Source organism: Salvelinus fontinalis, chromosome 23 (assembly GCF_029448725.1).
Source record: "Salvelinus fontinalis isolate EN_2023a chromosome 23, ASM2944872v1, whole genome shotgun sequence".
Classification (NCBI taxonomy): Eukaryota; Metazoa; Chordata; class Actinopteri; order Salmoniformes; family Salmonidae; genus Salvelinus; species Salvelinus fontinalis.
The window spans coordinates 31312404-31330124 of NC_074687.1; the positions used below are offsets into that span (position 1 = coordinate 31312404).

Consider the following 17721-nt stretch of genomic DNA (forward strand, 5'->3'; position numbering starts at 1 on the left):
TTAGTGGAATTTATAGGTTAATTTGCATAATTTTGTGAAATTAAATTGCCGTGTGTCTATTTTCGTTTGTCGTTATCTTTATCAAACAAGCACAGCATACAGATACAGAGCGTATGAACAGAAAATCTCAGACAGTGTGAGAGCTGTTGCTACAGCTTCTCAAACAGCTTCTTCATTGCTGCTGGAGTGAAATGTGCTTTTATAAGCCCAATCATTGCATAACAATTCTAAATGCAATCCAGTGTTAAAAAAACTTTAAAAAGAGCTACTATTTTTATTTTTCAACTAGTAATTGAAGAGCGCTTCCCATTCGCCATTCAGGTGTATATAGGCAATGGTAGGCAGGCTTCAGCACGTCACACACCACTTTGCAATGAGCTGGAAGCACTAGGCATTTTGAAAACATATACTTAAAGGGTAGGAAGTATTCGTTTTTACTCACCAATGTAACAACACAGTGTGGTCAAAAACGTAGTAACTTAGTTATAGTCACGATCTGGTTACCTATAAGTGCAAACATAGTTGTTTAGAGTTATTACATATTTATTCACTTATTTCCGGATAACCTCTAATCTACCCACAATGCACTATTTCTCAACGTTATGAGGACGATCTACTTTGTGCTACCGAGCTCGTATGCTAGCTCGGTAGCTAGCGCAAGCTGGCCGCATCTAATACTATTCACATTTGTGGCTGTTTTATTTAGTGGGAACCCATTAGTGCTTTCTTGCTGTGGGTTCAAAACTAAAGAGAAAATCATACCTGCTACCTCTTTGTGTAGTACTTCGTCTGTCCTCCTTTTTGTTTTGTCAACTTTTCGGCATAACATGAACATGAAGTTTTGTAAATTTTTCCACCTTGGCTTAGTAGCTTTCTAGCTGACTGACATCTGGAATATAGATATTTTGGACATCGGCCAGGTGAAGCACTCGCCTCCCCTTCGCTTTGGTAGCCAACTCAGCCTGCACTCATTGGATGGGCCCCAACCATCAATCTGTAAGTCTCTGCTCTCTCTTTGCTTTTAATATGCGGTTATGTTTCAGTAACTGTGGTGGTTGGCTAGGGTGGCTAGGCTAATAGCTAGTTGGCTAAATAGCTAACTTTAGCTGGCTGGCTAGCTTTCTGGCTAAGATAACTGCATATAGCTAACATTCTTTGATAACTGGTTAGATGGCGTTATGTATTTCCAAAACTGTATTTTATTTTAATGTAGCTGTAAGCTAGCTATTACTATCAACTGGCTGACTCATTCAGTTTTAAAGTAACGTTAGCTGGCTGGTAGGGCTATCGTTAGCAGGCTAGTTGGCTAGCAACATTGCCAGTTGATTTGTAACAATAATTTCATTAACTATTTGCTTGTAAGTTGGCCGACAATTAAATTGAAACCAGTAGTTGTGCAAACGATTTGGTTCAATTTGAAGTTATACATTACACACATGAAACCGCTGACATCCCACTGGGCACACACTGGTTGAATAAAGTTGTTTCTACGTAATTTCAATGAAATGACATTGATCCAACGTGGATAGATGTTGAATTGACGTTTGTGCCCATAGAGATGTGCGTGGCACTTCTGACAAAGGTGTTTTCCAGCTAATTGCATTATGCAACAAACATTTGCGCGTTGCCTACTGCCTTGTGTGCATTTCTGCGCTTATAATGTCGGCTCCCGAGTGGCGCAGTGGTCTAAGGCATTGCATTTCAGTGCTAGAGGCATCACTACAGACCCTGGTTCGATTCCAGGCTGTATCACAACTGGCAGTGATTGGGAGTCCCATAGGGCGGTGCACAATTGACCCAGCGTCGTTAGGGTTTGACCGGGGTAGGCCGTCATTGTAAATAAGAATGTTCTTAACTGACTTGCCTAGTTAAATAAAATGTTTTAAATAAATAATAGTTTATCAACATTTTAAGCTAAACGTTCCAATCTGTTGCATCAGCCTCATTGCTTTAAAAAAAATACAATAATTGTCACATCTTCTCCTGCTCCTCCCCTTGCGGCGTACGATGTCCCCGGTAACCACCATTCCTGGAATTCATCATTACGCACACACCTGGCACTAATCATTACGTGCACCTGTTAATCATTATGATTCACACCTGGACGTCATTACCTTCATAATTTCCTCCCCACTTATATGTCAATCTTATGTTCACACACTAGTTGGTATTATTCTTGTGTACCGGCGTGTAGCCACATGGAATTGTCTCGTTCCTGGTTTTGTTTTATTAAACGTTTCACCTGCTTCCCGACTCACAGCTCCATTATTACAATAATGTAGCCTAGGTCTAGTGGTTGTATGAATTTGGGATCTATTGTCCTACAACTGCCCCAAAGTCTGTTTGGAATAGACAATTTATTTCTCGCACAGAACGACAAGCTGACCAATATAATAAGTAAACTTTTCTACTATGGGAGATATTAGATTGACATAGGCCAGTGATTTTGCTGTTCCTTACTCGTCTTGTTAGCTGATGAAAAGTAAATGTGGCAGTTTTTTGAACATCTTTAAAGTGCCCAGCGGAATTAGGTAAGAAGGATGCACGCTGATTCCTTGAGTTTAATTTTCTGTTAAGATGAATAACCATAATCAAAATGTGATTTCTGTCATTCTGAGCACCGTGGGTGGATACGCACCCAATGCATATGGGTCTGCTAAATTCCTCAAATGTCCATTAAATTAAAATGATGCCAGTCAACACCTGACATGTCTGGTACTGTAGAGACAATGGTGACTCAAAGGTTTTCTGTGTCCTCAAGCCATATGCAGTTTCGTCAGACAGTACAACGAGTACTACTCTCTCCAGACTCATTGACCACTGTTTCTTCCTCTACTGTAAGCTTTAATATTTCATTCGACTGAGGTTTTTGAAAGCTCTATATCTTGCAATAATGTGTTGATGTGATTTAAAAACAAAATTGGAAGGAACAGATTTACATTTATATAAGTTGACTTATATAAGTCTCTCTCTTACACACACTCACCTACAGTCTTTCTTTTGAACACAACAATCAAAATAACACTCACACTTTCCTCTTCCACCTGTGTGTGTCCAAATTCTGAGAGCATAATCAGCCACCTACTCATCAGCATCTGAATCGTATTCCTCTCCAAGGGTAGCCTGGTCCCAGATCTGTTTGTGCTGTCTTGCCAGTATTCAGGGTCAAGACAGCGCAGCCTGATCCCAGATCTGTTTATCTTTACACTGCCAAGGGAAACACACTTTACCGTCTCTCCCTAGTTCTAGTACGACCAGGGCAAATGTTTACCAGTTCTCTCCCATTTCAGGAAACAGACATACAAAATGTCTTAAGAACGACCTGCAAAACATGTAAAGAAAAATCAAGGTAGGACTAAAGGGAGTGAGCGTGTACTCCACCTCGAGTGTACTCTACCTCACTAGTACCTACTGAAACGTAAATGCACAACTTGCACTGGAGTGAGCCGTTTATCTTGCCTGAATGGCTGGAGCATGTTAGAGAGACAGCACTGCCAAATTAGGACACTGATCACCACGACGATAAAAGAGGAATGGAGGTGCAAGACATCACCTTCCCTAGAGAGAGAGGGAGAAGGGGAGAGGGGAGGAGGAAGAAAGGAGGGAGGCAGAGAAAGAGGGGGAGAGAGAGAGGGGGAGAGAGGTAGTGGGAGAGAGAGATAAGGAAATACATGGAGTGAGGGGTAGTTTGAAATAGCATAATCAGTCAAAGGTAATGAGAAGACAGCCAATGCCAGACAGGCACAGCTAGGACTCATATCCACAAGCGTCTCGGTACTGATCTAGTATCAATTTAGCCTTTTAGATCATAGTGAATAAGATTATATAGACGGGGGGGGGGGGGGCTGCAGCACTCCTGCTCTGAGACTCTTGATACACGCATGTCTCACCCAGTATTCAGTTTATCTTCCATTCAGATAACACGGGCAGCCGAAACCAGCCTAACATGGGCTAGCCTACACTAGCCCAGCACAGGCTAGCCCACATCAGCCCAACATGGTGCTAGCCCATATTAAGCCCACCACAGGCTAACCCACACAAAGTTCACACCAGTCCAACACCGGCTAGAGGACACCAGCCCAACATGGGCTAGCCCACACCAAGCCCAGCACGGGCTAGCCCATACCAAGCCCAGTTACTTCATAATGTAGAGTTGGATGCTCATTAAAATATTTGAGGGCGTGGTTTGCAAATTACCAAATTCATGATGTTTATTAAAAATTACTGACATCATTCAAACCAATGAGAGTTCTGAACTTTAAAACCAATTATCTTGGAAACATATTTTTTCAGATAGAACCTTATAGTTCCAAGGTCACTAGTTATTTTTGTGCAACCATTACTGAGAGTGCCATTCCAGTTTAAACGTTCCTTGGTGTAAAGTCCTCAAAAAATGAAACTTGTACACTGTCAATGATAAAGTACATGTGACATATGAGAAACATCTCAAGTATATACATTTATTCAATAGCAACACATTGTGCCAATGTGGATATGCGTGCTGGCCGGAAGCAACAATGGAACGCAGGATCCCCTCTTCAGGAAGTGACTGTGGTACTCATGATAAAAGCATCACAATGTCTCCTCATCAGTCAGTATAGGCCCCGACCCTCTATCTGCTGTCAGCTTGAAGTGACTTGTTTGTATGAGTGTGGGGATGTGGCAAGGCTTGCAAACTATCACAAATTATAAAGGGAAACCCAGCCGCGAGATGCCCAGTGATGCGAGCCTACCAGACTAGCTAAATTCCTTCTATATTTGCTTTGAGGCAAGCAACACGGAACTATGTCTGAGAGCACCTCACATCAACACCATCATCCCAGACACCTTGGACCCACTCCAATTTGCATACCACATCAACAGATCCACAGATGATGCAATCTCTATTGCACTCCACACTCCCCTCTCCCACCTGGACAAAAGGAAAACCTATGTAAGAATGCTGTTCATTGACTATAGCTCAGTGTTCAACACCATAGTGCGCTCCAAGCTCATCACTAAGCTCAAGACCCTGAGACTGAACATCTCCCTCAGTAACTGTATCCTGGACTTCCTGATGGGCTGCCCCCAGGTGGTGAGGGTAGGCAACAATACATCCTCCAATACGGGAGCCCCTCAGGGGTGTGTGCTTAGTTCCCTCCTGTACTCGCTGTTCACCCATGACTGTGTGGCAGCCCACGACTCCAGCTCCATTATTAAGTTTTCTGACAGCACAACGGTGGTTGGCTTGATCACTGACGACGATGAGACAGCATATAGGGAGGAAGTCAATGACCTGGCAGTCCCACAACCTCAGCAAAGGCGCTGATCGTGGACTACAGGAAACGGAGTGCCAAGCACATCCCCATCCACACTGGCTGTAGTGGAGCGGGTCGAGATGTTCAAGTTCCTCTGTGTCCACATCACTAAGGAATTATCATGGTCCACACACACCAACTCAGTCGTGAAGAATGCACAACAACGCCTCTTTCCCATCAGGAGTCTGAAAAGATTTGGCATGGGCCCTCAGATCGTCAAAAATTTCTACAGCTGCACCATTGAGAGCATCTTGATTGGCTGCATCACCATTTGGTATCGCAACTGCTTGGCAATCGACCACAAAGCGCTACAGAGTGTAGTGCGCATGGCCCAGTACATCATTGGGGCCGGGCTGACATCCATGACTTCTATACAAGGTGGTGTCAGAGGAAGGCCCTAAAATTGTCAAAGACCAGCCACCCAAGTCATAGACTGTGCTCTCTGCTACCGCACGGCAAGCGGTACGGATGTACCAGGTCTGAAACATAACGGCTTCTACACCCAAGCCATAAGACTGCTAAATACTAAATGCTACTGTTTATTATCTATCCTGTTGCCTAGTCACTTTATCCCTACCAAAAAATATATGAATAAAATGTTTTATTGTCACATACACTTAGTGTACAAAACATTAGGAACACATTCCTAATATTGAGTTGCACCGCCTTTTGCCCTCAGAACATCCTCAATTAATTTGGGGCATGGACTCTACAAGCTGTTGAAAGCGTTCCACAGGGATGCTGGCCTGTGTTGACTCCAATGCTTTCCACAGATGTGTCAAGTTGTCTGGATGTCCTTTGGGTGACGGACCATTCTTGATACACACAGGAAACTGTTGAGAGTGAAAAACCCAGAAGCGTTGCATTTCTAGACACACTCAAACCGGTGTACCTGGCACCTTCTACCTACTACCATTCAAAGGCACTTAAGCCGTTTGTCTTGCCCATTCACCCTCTGAATGGCACACATACACAATCCATGTCTCAATTGTCTCAAGGCTTAAAAATCATTCTTTAACCTGTCTCCTCCCCTTCATCTACACTGATTGAAGTGAATTTAACAGGTGACATCAACAAGGGGTCATAGCTTTCACCTGGTTAGTCAATGTCATGTAAAGAGCAGGTGTTCCTAATGTTTTGTACACCAGATAGATGCAGTGCAAAGTGTTATATTACAGGGTCAGCCATAGTAGTATGGTGCCACTGGAGCAACTTAGGGTTAAGTGCCTTGCTCAAGGGCACATTGGCAGGTTTTCACCTCGTCGGCTGGGGTATTTGAACCATCAACCCTTCGGTTACTGGCCCAATGCTCTAATCATTAGTCAATGACCTCGTATCCCTGCCAGTCAACTCGGCACTGGTACCCTTTGTATACTGTATAGCCAAGTTATCGTCACTCACTTTCTATTTATTCCACTTGGTATTATGTGCCTGTGTGTGTGTAGGGAAGAGAGCTGAGTACAGGGGCTACAGATATTAAACAGGTCCGTATGTCAACAGAAATATGAATAACTGCTTGTCTGGAAAAAACATAACCCATTTACTGGGTAACCATGTCAACAGTGGGGCACTCAGGAAAGAGGACAAGCAAATGTTGAACCGAAGTGTCACTGTGTCAAAGGCTTCCAACTGTAACCAGGGTAAGGGTCAAATTAATTTAAATTCAGCCAATTCAATAAACACACTGAATGAGAAATTCTTCCTGACTTGACTGAATGGAATTGACATGAACCCTTTCCATAACCCTAATGATCTTAGTGTGTGAGAGGGCAATCGAGGAAAGAAAATTACAGATGGTTGAGGAAGGAATTTTGACTGGCAGTTGTCATGGCAGTTGCACCTAAAATCTAAAGGCAGTTTCTGTTTACAGACAAGCTGGAGGTCCAGATGACTTTCTGAGCAAAACATTCTTAATAAAAAACGGTTAAGCTTGAACTACCACACAACACAACAGCCTGTGTCTGCCTGGCCTGCAGGTTGCAGCATCACAGCCCAAACTCCAAACAACTAAATACTAAATACGAAACTGCAATTTTGTAGTCCACTTAGTGTTTAAAGCAATGCAAAGAAGGAATAAAGATAAACCTTTTTTTTGATTATAGAACAGTTTCTCTGTAGTCTTCTGCTGCACATTGCTTACGGTCTACAAGACTAAAATGCTGAGCCTCAAACAGCTACTCACCCAAAAAATCAATGCTCTATAGAAAAATGTCAGGGATTCTTTCATAGCTTGCAAAATACATTTTCAGATATCATAGCTAAAGAACACTAGCAAGCAATTATCTCTGATATGCACTGACCCTGAACCTATAAGGTCACTATGAACATCCATCCATAAGGAATGGGTCTGACCTCCACACACCTGCAATCCCCTACTGTTTATTTGGGTGCCACCTGCTTTGCATGTGTGTTCTTCATCATTGTGAAGACCACATAGGCAACACCTTAAAATATGTAATATCTTAGCTTATTCTCAAACGTTCACAGTCATCGATCTAGGATCAGTTCTATGAAGCTCTATGAACTGCCTTGCCATAACTCAATTTGAATGGGACTAATAGTACATTTGAATGACACACACACCCGGATTGAAACACAGAGGAAAAAGCATCATGCCTTATTAATTGAGCATCCAGCAGCCCACTGAGGTGTAGTAGGGTATACAGGTCAGTCTAATAGGGATTGAACCACTTGAGCCCTGCTCTTTGATCGTCCTTCCTGACTCAGCCAGGCTCATTATCAGCTACAGTATAGCAGCTCATCACTCTTGTGCCGATAACTGTGGATTGGAGGTTTGACTGAATTTCATTAGATGTTCTGACAAGACGTGAGGAAAGGGGTACAGACCAAAGGCAAGTCAAATCTTTCATCTCCTGTTCGTTTAGTGAGAGAACTTAGGGCCCTGGACTGAGGGAGCTTGGACTTTGCCCATAAATGGTATTTGTCCATGATTTGCTCTGTCGGTACGTCAGACAGGATGCTGAAACAGTCAAACACACACATGCACGCATGCGCAAACACACACACAAGGCATGCATGCAGAAATGCACGCTAACGCTCACACGCACACACTCACACACACACACACAATCCTTCTTCTTGATCCGAGACAAACACAAAATTAGCACCTCTCATCCATGTAATCACAACTCATCTTCGTCATCTTTCTAAATAGGATCTTGCACTTAGTGACTCCCCTAACTCTTCATCACACAAAATGTATCTTGACTGTTTTTATTCAGCTTTCTCCCCCCTGTGCACCTCCTTAGCTGAGAAAGCATCAGAGCTCCACAGCCAGGCTGTTAGGGCTCTCTATTCTCTTGAGGGCGGGGGGAGGCTCAGAAATACCACAAGTATTTATGGAGGGGCTGCTGGGTGTCATGGCAACAGGGGGATTGGTATGAAATTGTGGAACTGTGCTTGTCATGGTGGTGGTGAAGCCAAGCTACAGTATACTGTGCTAGATACTAAAGGCCATGCATGGGCAAGCAAGACCAGGCCCGTTCACATCCCAGACTCGGGTTGTTCCTTATCCCTTCTGACCAGCTCAAGCATTGGGAGGGCTGGTTCTGAAGAGGCCTGGGGCTGGGAGACAACCAGACTGAGAGGCAAACATTTATATGATGAAAATGAACACCTGTACATCAGAGGTAAGAGGATTTTTATGGAACATGAAAACATCATTTAGATTTAGTCATGTAGAGTATCTGAATATAAAAATTCACAGGATGGGTTATTCATTACAAAAGCAATAACTAACTCGATAATTCAGCACGACTCCACATTAGATCGAGTACCCAAGAGAAACATATAAACCACGAGTTACGACTGTTGTGTCCAATTACACTTGACTTTTTTGACAAATCAAATCAAATATTATTTGTCACATGCGCCGAATACAACAGGTATTTCACCTTACAGTGAAATTCTTACTTACAAGCCCTTAAAACCAACAATTCAGTTTTAAGAAAATATATTTAAAAAAATAAGAGATAAGAATAACAAATAATTAAAAAGCAGCAGTAAATAACAATAGCGGGGCTATATACAGAGGGTACCAGTACAGAGTCAATGTGCGGGGGCACCGGTGACGAAGTAATTGAGGTAATATTTACATGTAGATAGAGTTAAAGGGACAATGCATAGATAATTACAGAGAGTAGAAGCAGCGTGGGGGGGATGCAAATAGTCTGGGTAGCCATTTGATTAGATGTTCAGGAGTCTTAAAGCTGGGAAGTAAAAGCTGTTTAGAAGCCTCGTGGACCTAGACTTGGCGCACCGGTACTGCTTGCCGTGCGGTAGCAGAGAGAACAGTCTATGACTAGGGTGGCTGGAGTCTTTGACAGTTTTTAGGGCCTTCCTCTGACACCGCCTGGTATAGAGGTCCTGAATGGCAGGAAGCTTGGTCATGGTGATGTACTGGGCCGTACGCACTACCCTCTGTAGTGCCTTGCGGTTGGAGTCCGAGCAGTTACCATACCAGGCAGTGATGCAACCCGTCAGGATGCTCTCAATGGTGCAGCTGTAAAACCTTTTGACGATCTGAGGACCCATGCAAAATCTTTTCAGTCTCCTGTGCGGGAATGGGTTTTGTCGTGCCCTCTTCACGACTGTCTTGGTGTGCTTGACCATGTTAGTTTGTTGGTGATGTGGACACCAAGGAACTTGAAGCTCTCAACCTGCTCCATTACGGCCCCATCGATGAGAATGGGGGCATGTTCGGTCTTCTTTTTCTTGTAGTCCACAATCATCTCCTTTGTCTTGATCACGTTGAGGGAGAGGTTGTTGTCCTTGCACCACATGGTTAGGTCTATTCTATGACCTCCTCCCTATAGGCTGTCTCATCATTGTCAGTTTTGTGTCATCAGCAAACTTAATGATGGTGTTGGAGTCATGCCTGGCCGTGCAATCATGAGTGAACAGGGAGTACAGGAGGGGACTGAGCACGCACCCCTGAGGGGCCCTCGTGTTGAGGATCAGGGTGGTGGATGTGTTGTTACCTACCCTTACCACCTGGGGGCGGCCCTTCAGGAAGTCCAGGATCCAGTTGCAGAGGGAGATGTTTAGTCCCAGGGTCCTTAGCTTAGTGATGAGCTTTAAGGGCACTATGGTGTTTAACGCTGAGCTGTAGTCAATGAATAGCATTCTCACATAGGTGTTCCTTTTGTCCGGGTGTGAAAGGGCAGTGTGGAGTACAATAGAGATTTCATAATCTGTGGATCTGTTGGTGTAGTATGCACATTGGAGTGGGTCTGGGGTTTCTTGGATAATGGGGTTGATGTGAGCCATGACCAGTCTTTCAAAGCATTTCATGGCTACAGACATGAGTGCTACGGATCGGTAGTCATTTAGGCAGGTTACCTTAGTGTTCTTGGGCACAGGGACTATGGTGGTCTGCTTGAAACATGTTGATATTACAGACTTAGACAGGGAGAGGTTGAAAATGTCAGTGAAGACACTCGGCAGTTGGTCAGCGCATGCTCGGGATACACGTCCTGGTAATCCGTGTGGCCCTGCGGCCTTGTGAATGTTGACCTGTTTAAAGGTCTTACTCACAACGGCTGCAGAGAGCGTGATCACACGGTCATCTGGAACAGCTGATGCTCTCATGCATGTTTGATTGTTACTTGCCTCGAAGCGAGTATAGAAGTTATTTAGCTCCTCTGGTAGGCTCGTGTCACTGGGCAGCTCTGGGCTGTGCTTCCCTTTGTAGCCTGTAATAGTTTGAAATTAAATCACTATTATCCACCATTGTAATGAAATCACTATTATCAGACATTGCATTATCTTAATTTGACCTACGACTATTGATAAACTTCCCAAGAGAGAAAGCAACAACATGTTACCCAACATTAGTTACAGCCATATAATTAGAATGAGTAGAACAGGATTCTCCATTCAAAGGCAAAGATGATAAGCTGTAACCACACAATTAGAAATGAGTAGAATGGACATAGAACCTCTCATTCTAATAATATGGTTACAGATGGGCATCTTTGCCTTTTCTGATAACTAGGCTTAACATATGTCTTTGGGTGAATCCCAAATGACAGTGCACTACTTCTGTATGGCTCCAAGCAAATATAGTGCACCACATAGAAAATAGCCATTTGGGATGCAATTTTTTGTTGGCCACTTTAATAAATGGAACACTAGCCACTTTATTAATGCCACTTTAAGAATGTTTACATATCTCACATTACTCATCGCATATGTATATACTGTATACTGTATCCTTCACGATCTATATTTGACTATCTATTGCATCTTAGCCATCTTAGTCACTGCTCATCCATATATTTTATACTTATATATTCTCATCCCATTCCTTTACTAGATTGTGTGTATTAAGTTTTGATGTGGAATTTGTTAGATATTAGGTTTTGTTGTGGAATTGTTAGATATTACCTGTTAGATACTGCTGCACTGTCAGATCTAGAAGCATAAGCATTTCACTACACTCGCAATAACATCTACTAACCATGTGTAGGTGACCAATAACATTTGATTTGATTTGAGCTCAGAGAACGTGAGCAGCATAGTCAATTAGCTAGTGGTGAATGAGAATCTCGTTCCTCCTCAGTCTCTGTAGGCAGGCAGGTCTTCACTCGGTGTATCGTGCAAGAACAGAAGCATCCTGCGAATCAGGCATCCGGTCCGGGCGTGAATAACCATTGCTTTCAGTAATTGGATGATGAGGCGTAATTAAGAGTGCTGATTCGATTTGATCAAAGTCTGGCGCCTGAATCACATGGTACACACAGAGAGAGAGAGAGAGAGAGAGAGAGAGAGAGAGAGAGAGAGAGAGAGAGAGAGAGAGAGAGAGAGAGAGAGAGAGAGAGAGAGAGAGAGAGAGAGAGAGAGAGAGAGAGAGAGAGAGAGAGAGAGAGAGAGAGAGAGAGAGAGAGAGAGAGAGAGAGAGAGAGAGAGGAGAGAGAGAGAGAGAGAGAGAGAGAGAGAGAGAGAGAGAGAGAGAGAGAGAGAGAGAGAGAGAGAGAGAGAGAGAGAGAGAAAGATATATAGCAACAGAGCGAAGGAGAGCTTGAGGTAAACGGTGACAGCCTTTACAAACAGAGGGGAGGACTGGAAATCTGTGACAGCTATCACACGACCCGTCTCACATATTTTTTAATTTGTGAAAATGTGCAACATTAGAATTTATTTATGAGAATGCAACTCTTCAGACAACACAAGCTCTTGTGAGAAATAAACCATGACAAAAAGGGGGTAAGTTGAGCCACCCTTGTTTCTGGAAAACCATACACAAAATGGATCATTTTGTAGTGGTAATATTTAATTCAGTACAGAAATTTGTAGACGGCTTAACTTCCCCTGAGCTGTTGCTCAATTTACCCATACCCGGGGTAAGTTGTGCCAAGAGACCACTTATTTTGGACAAGCAATTTTTTCAAAACTGTAATGTTTACAATAATTCTAATTATTTCCAGGGATACACAACATCCTGAAATATATGTAGATATCTTTGATAGAAAGAATACTACATTTCCCTTGACGGAGTGATGCTGAATGTAAAACATAGCTCAACTTACCCCTCTCTCCTCTCAACTTACCCCTCTCTCTTCTCAACTTACCCCACTCTCCTCTCAACTTACCCCACTCTCCTCTCAACTTACCCCACTCTCCTCTCAACTTACCCCACTCTCCTCTCAACGTACCCCACTCTCCTCTCAACTTACCCCTCTCTCCTCTCAACTTACCCCACTCTCCTCTCAACTTACCCCTCTCTGCTCTCAACTTACCCCTCTCTCCTCTCAACGTACCCCTCTCTCCTCTCAACGTACCCCTCTCTCCTCTCAACGTACCCCTCTCTCCTCTCAACTTACCCCTCTATCCAATCAACTTACCCCACTCTCCTCTCAACGTACCCCTCTCTCCTCTCAACTTACCCCACTCTCCTCTCAACTTACCCCTCTCTCCTCTCAACTTACCCCACTCTCCTCTCAACTTACCCCACTCTCCTCTCAACTTACCCCACTCTCCTCTCAACTTACCCCACTCTCCTCTCAACGTACCCCACTCTCCTCTCAACTTACCCCTCTCTCCTCTCAACTTACCCCACTCTCCTCTCAACTTACCCCTCTCTCCTCTCAACTTACCCCACTCTCCTCTCAACTTACCCCACTCTCCTCTCAACTTACCCCTCTCTCCTCTCAACTTACCCCACTCTCCTCTCAACTTACCCCACTCTCCTCTCAACTTACCCCACTCTCCTCTCAACTTACCCCACTCTCCTCTCAACTTACCCCACTCTCCTCTCAAATAACCCCACTCTCCTCTCAACTTACCCCACTCTCCTCTCAACTTACCCCACTCTCCTCTCAACCTACCCCACTCTCCTCTCAACTTCCCCCACTCTCCTCTCAACTTACCCCACTCTCCTCTCAACTTACCCCTCTCTCCTCTCAACTTACCCCACTCTCCTCTCAACTTACCCCACTCTCCTCTCAACTTACCCCACTCTCCTCTCAACTTACCCCTCTCGCCTCTCAACTTCCCCCACTCTCCTCTCAACTTACCCCACTCTCATCTCAACTTACCCCACTCTCCTCTACTGTTCATCCATATTTTTGTGTAGGCATTCTACAAATATGTCCAAAACATGACTATCCGTCTTAGAAATCATCCAGCATGGCTAAATATAAGATATATGAGAAATAAATCCTGCTTGATGTGTCTGAGAGAAAGGACAGTAGGGTGAGTTCAGTGGAATGACAGAGTAACTGTGTTTCTTTATGGCACCACCATATTACCCATACATCCATCATATCCACAATCAGCACAAGCACACACACTGGCCCCCATTAGACCGAAACAAGTTTTAGTATCATTTTCACTAAGAGACTGACCACAACAACCAAGATATCAACACACACTGTTACTTAGGACAAAACAGAATGAGTGAAAGTGAAAGGCACTTGGCAAGATGGAAGGACAAATAAACTCACACACACACACACACACATTCCAGCGAAACAGGGACAGATGGCGAGAGCGAGAAAGCGGTCAAGGGCTGGTCAGAAAGTAAAAATCCATGGACAATGATTGTCTGCGAAAAGAGATAGAGAGAAACATGGAGATAAACAGAGAATGAGAGAAACATGGAGATAAGAGAAACACAGAGAGAGAAACACAGTGACAGAGAAAGAGATACAGAGAATCATAGCTTGTCCCATACCTCTGCCCATCCCAGTAGTTTTGCTGTCTGTGTGTGTGTTCCTTCAGTATGGTTTGATAGGCAGTCCGTTCCAAGCTGCCCGGGGTATGGGTTGCTCTCCCTTCCCCCGTGAGCAGAGCAGCGAGCGCCTCACAACACAAACAGGCAGCTACAGCTACAAAGAGCAGAGCCACAGCTACACAACACAGCTCCAGCTACACAGAGAGGCACAGCAAAGGCACTGCAGCCCCGGCAGAGGTAGCAACATCCCTCCCTCCCATTCAGCCTGAATGAATTCAGCTTTTTTCCTCTCTCTCCCTTTTGCTTAGTTCCTCTCCTTCGCTCTGTTGCTATATATCTTCCTCTCTCTGTCTCTCTCTCTCGCTCTCTGTCTCTCTCACTGTCACCGACTCTCTCTGTTCGGTTTCCTCCCTCTCTCTCTCTTCTCTCCGTTTCTCTCTCTGCCCTAGTGAGTGTTGCTTTGCAGATCCTATGTGATTATTTTCCCAGCCTTGGCAGGCTGAAAACGTCCCTGCACTTTCTTTTCTGACACCCTGTTTACATAGAGCTGTTCACTCTCCCGCTCTCTCCAGCAATCTCTCTCTTTATCTCTCTCACTCTCTCTCTCTCTCTCTCTTATCGACACTGCTTTGCCACAGAGCCTCCAGCCCCCCTACCCTGTAAAGCACTAGAGCTCGTGCCTCTCCCTCTCCCCCTCCCCTTCTTCCTCTCCCTCTCCATCTCCCTCCCTCACACACTCACAGTGCATCCTGTGTGTTGGTAGTATATCTCAGACAATTCCAAATATATAATTTCAATGTATTGGCCTATTGTTCAGGCCATTTCTTAGAAAAGACAATTCATGGAAAAATTCAACTGGTTCTTCCACTCAAAAACAACCATCATCACACACATGCACAGCAACGCACACACACACAAGTTGATGTTAATTTTACAGAAATCCTGCATTATTTCCTGGCAAATGTGAGCTAAAAAGGGATAATGTATAGTCAGAGAAACAGGAGAGAGCATGCCCTTTCTCTCTCTCTCTCTGTCTTTTCTATCTCTTCTGTTGTCTTCTCACTACCACCTCTGTTTGTTTCCCAATTAGTCTTACACTGAACTTATGTCAGCTTCATTAAAGTAGCTGTCCAGTGAAAATCCTTCTATTAAAAGTTCATATTCTGTAAACTCATACCGAAATAATGTTGTTGACTCGTCTTCTACTTGTATTTGTGGCCAAACTATACATTGGAGGAAAAACACTTTTGAAAAAAGACCTCAAACTTGCTCTTTCCTCATAGAGAATTATGTCACTCTGCCTCATTGGCTGAGCTTCCCAAACAGCAGTCTACTCGTGTGAATATTTTTATATCCGATATACACCCACTCATACTTAGAAAAGTACGTATTTCACTCATATTGTAATTAATTATAGGTCATATTTCATAGAAATCTGGAAACACTGGACAGTTACTTTAAATTAATAAACTCAATACATTTGTAATTATGAAAAGAGTTATGGCTATTTCTCTGACACAACTTAAAGGACATCAGCCAAACAAAACAAGAACTAAAGTGATACAAGCACACTTAGAAAAAAGGGTTCCAAAGGGTTATTTGGCTGTCCCCATAGGATAACCAATTTTGGTTCCAGGTACAATCCTTTTTAGTTCCAGGTAGAACCATTTTGGGTTCCATGTAACCCTATGTTCTACATGGAACACAAAATGGTTCTACTTGGAACCAAAAGGGTTCTACCCGGAACCAACAAGGTTTCTTTAGGTTCTAGATAGCACCTTCTTTCTAATAGCGTGGGTAGGCAGGGGGCGTAATTCCAAGCACCTAGAAGGGTGGTAGTATACAGAGAGAATAGCCCTATGCCATGAATGCTCTGTAGAAGGACATGCACAATGCCCTAAGAAGGCCTCGTCCCAAACAGAACGAGCCCCTGGACAGGCAACAGTCACAATGCCCTAGGGGGGTGAATACATACTCATAGGAACATTGGCTTTGTTGATTTCCGCCACAGTGGCAGTAAAATGCTTTAGCATCAGAAAAAAACGACTTTTATCTAAAGTCTTTACCACTTTCTAAAGAATGTTTTGATATTCAGTGAGACTTTCAGAAGATTCTAGGCTGTTAAAATGTCATGAGTGATGATGCAACTTAACTTAAAGGTCAGATTGGGAGGATAAAAATAAGGGTTTTCTTTCCCTCCTGGATATCAGCCAAATAATGTTTTTATCAGCTCAAATATTAGCTATGTTTTTACCACTCTGAATATCAGACAAAGCTATATGTTCTTATCACCTGAATCTCAGCCAGCCTAAAGTTGATCAAAGTGCAAGGGGCTTTAGTAATAGTCCATTGCTTTATTTGAGAGGCAGACAAAGGTATAAAAATAGCTCCAGAGTGCTCCGCCCCTCCTGCCTGATCAAAAGCAGACTGTTTTCATCTGGCTTGTTCTTTCTTTCTTTTTTGGCAAAGCTGCAATTACAGTACAGCTCTACTCTTACAGAACTTTATTTAGCTCAAGTCCTTCATGTTGGTAGACAACCTGTAGTCAAAGCTCCATGATGCAACAACTGTCAAGGAAAGTAGAAGAAAGGTTACTGCTTCAATTACAACCTCAAATCTTCTCGTTCTGTGGAACAGTTTACCAATCTACCAGAAAACTGTCATAAGAGTATAACTGTAATGTGTCAATGAGAAATAACATGGTGATTTGATTAGGGGTATTATTTTACGAGGTGACTCTTAAATGGGCTCTGGGCTGTTGATATTGTTGTAAATTGTAAATCTTTTTAATTGGTGCTACTGTTGTTGTTTTTGATTGAATTGAGTGTAAAGTGTCCATCTTGCCCACCTGCCACCTTGCTGCCAAAGAGGTCAATGGAAATAAGCTTCCAGTCTTTGGGTTTTTATCCTCGATCATTTTGTATGTAATGGTGTCTCCGGTTGGAGCTGCCTACTACTTTTATTTATCTAATCAATTCAAATCAATTCTGATTCACTGCAGTGCTGTTCACGACTCCACTTGCACCCTATCCTCCCTCAGCCTCACACATTAAGTTCAAGTTGGCTAATAAGGGTGGGGGCACTGGGCATGTGTGTTGACTCTGTCGTTGATGACCTTTAAGTGTCTAACCGTCTTGGGAAGGTTTGGGAGGCGTGCCTGGTGGGGTGGTTTTCTCTGAATGTTACAGAAGTGTCACCGCACTAAATAGAAACAGCCTGTCTCCCACG

At 43.5% G+C, this 17721-nt stretch overlaps 1 protein-coding gene across 3 annotated transcripts in view; it reads right to left on the bottom strand.

Moving 5' to 3' along the window:
• LOC129821121 (diacylglycerol kinase beta-like) overlaps positions 1-15147 on the bottom strand; it is a 162436-nt gene extending 147289 nt beyond the window's left edge. For all 3 annotated transcript variants that reach the window (XM_055878439.1, XM_055878440.1, XM_055878438.1), the window contains exon 1: positions 14494-15147. The gene's annotated coding sequence lies outside the window, so the exon portion shown is untranslated. The remainder of the gene's footprint in view (positions 1-14493) is intronic.
• Between the last annotated feature and the right edge of the window lie 2574 nt (positions 15148-17721).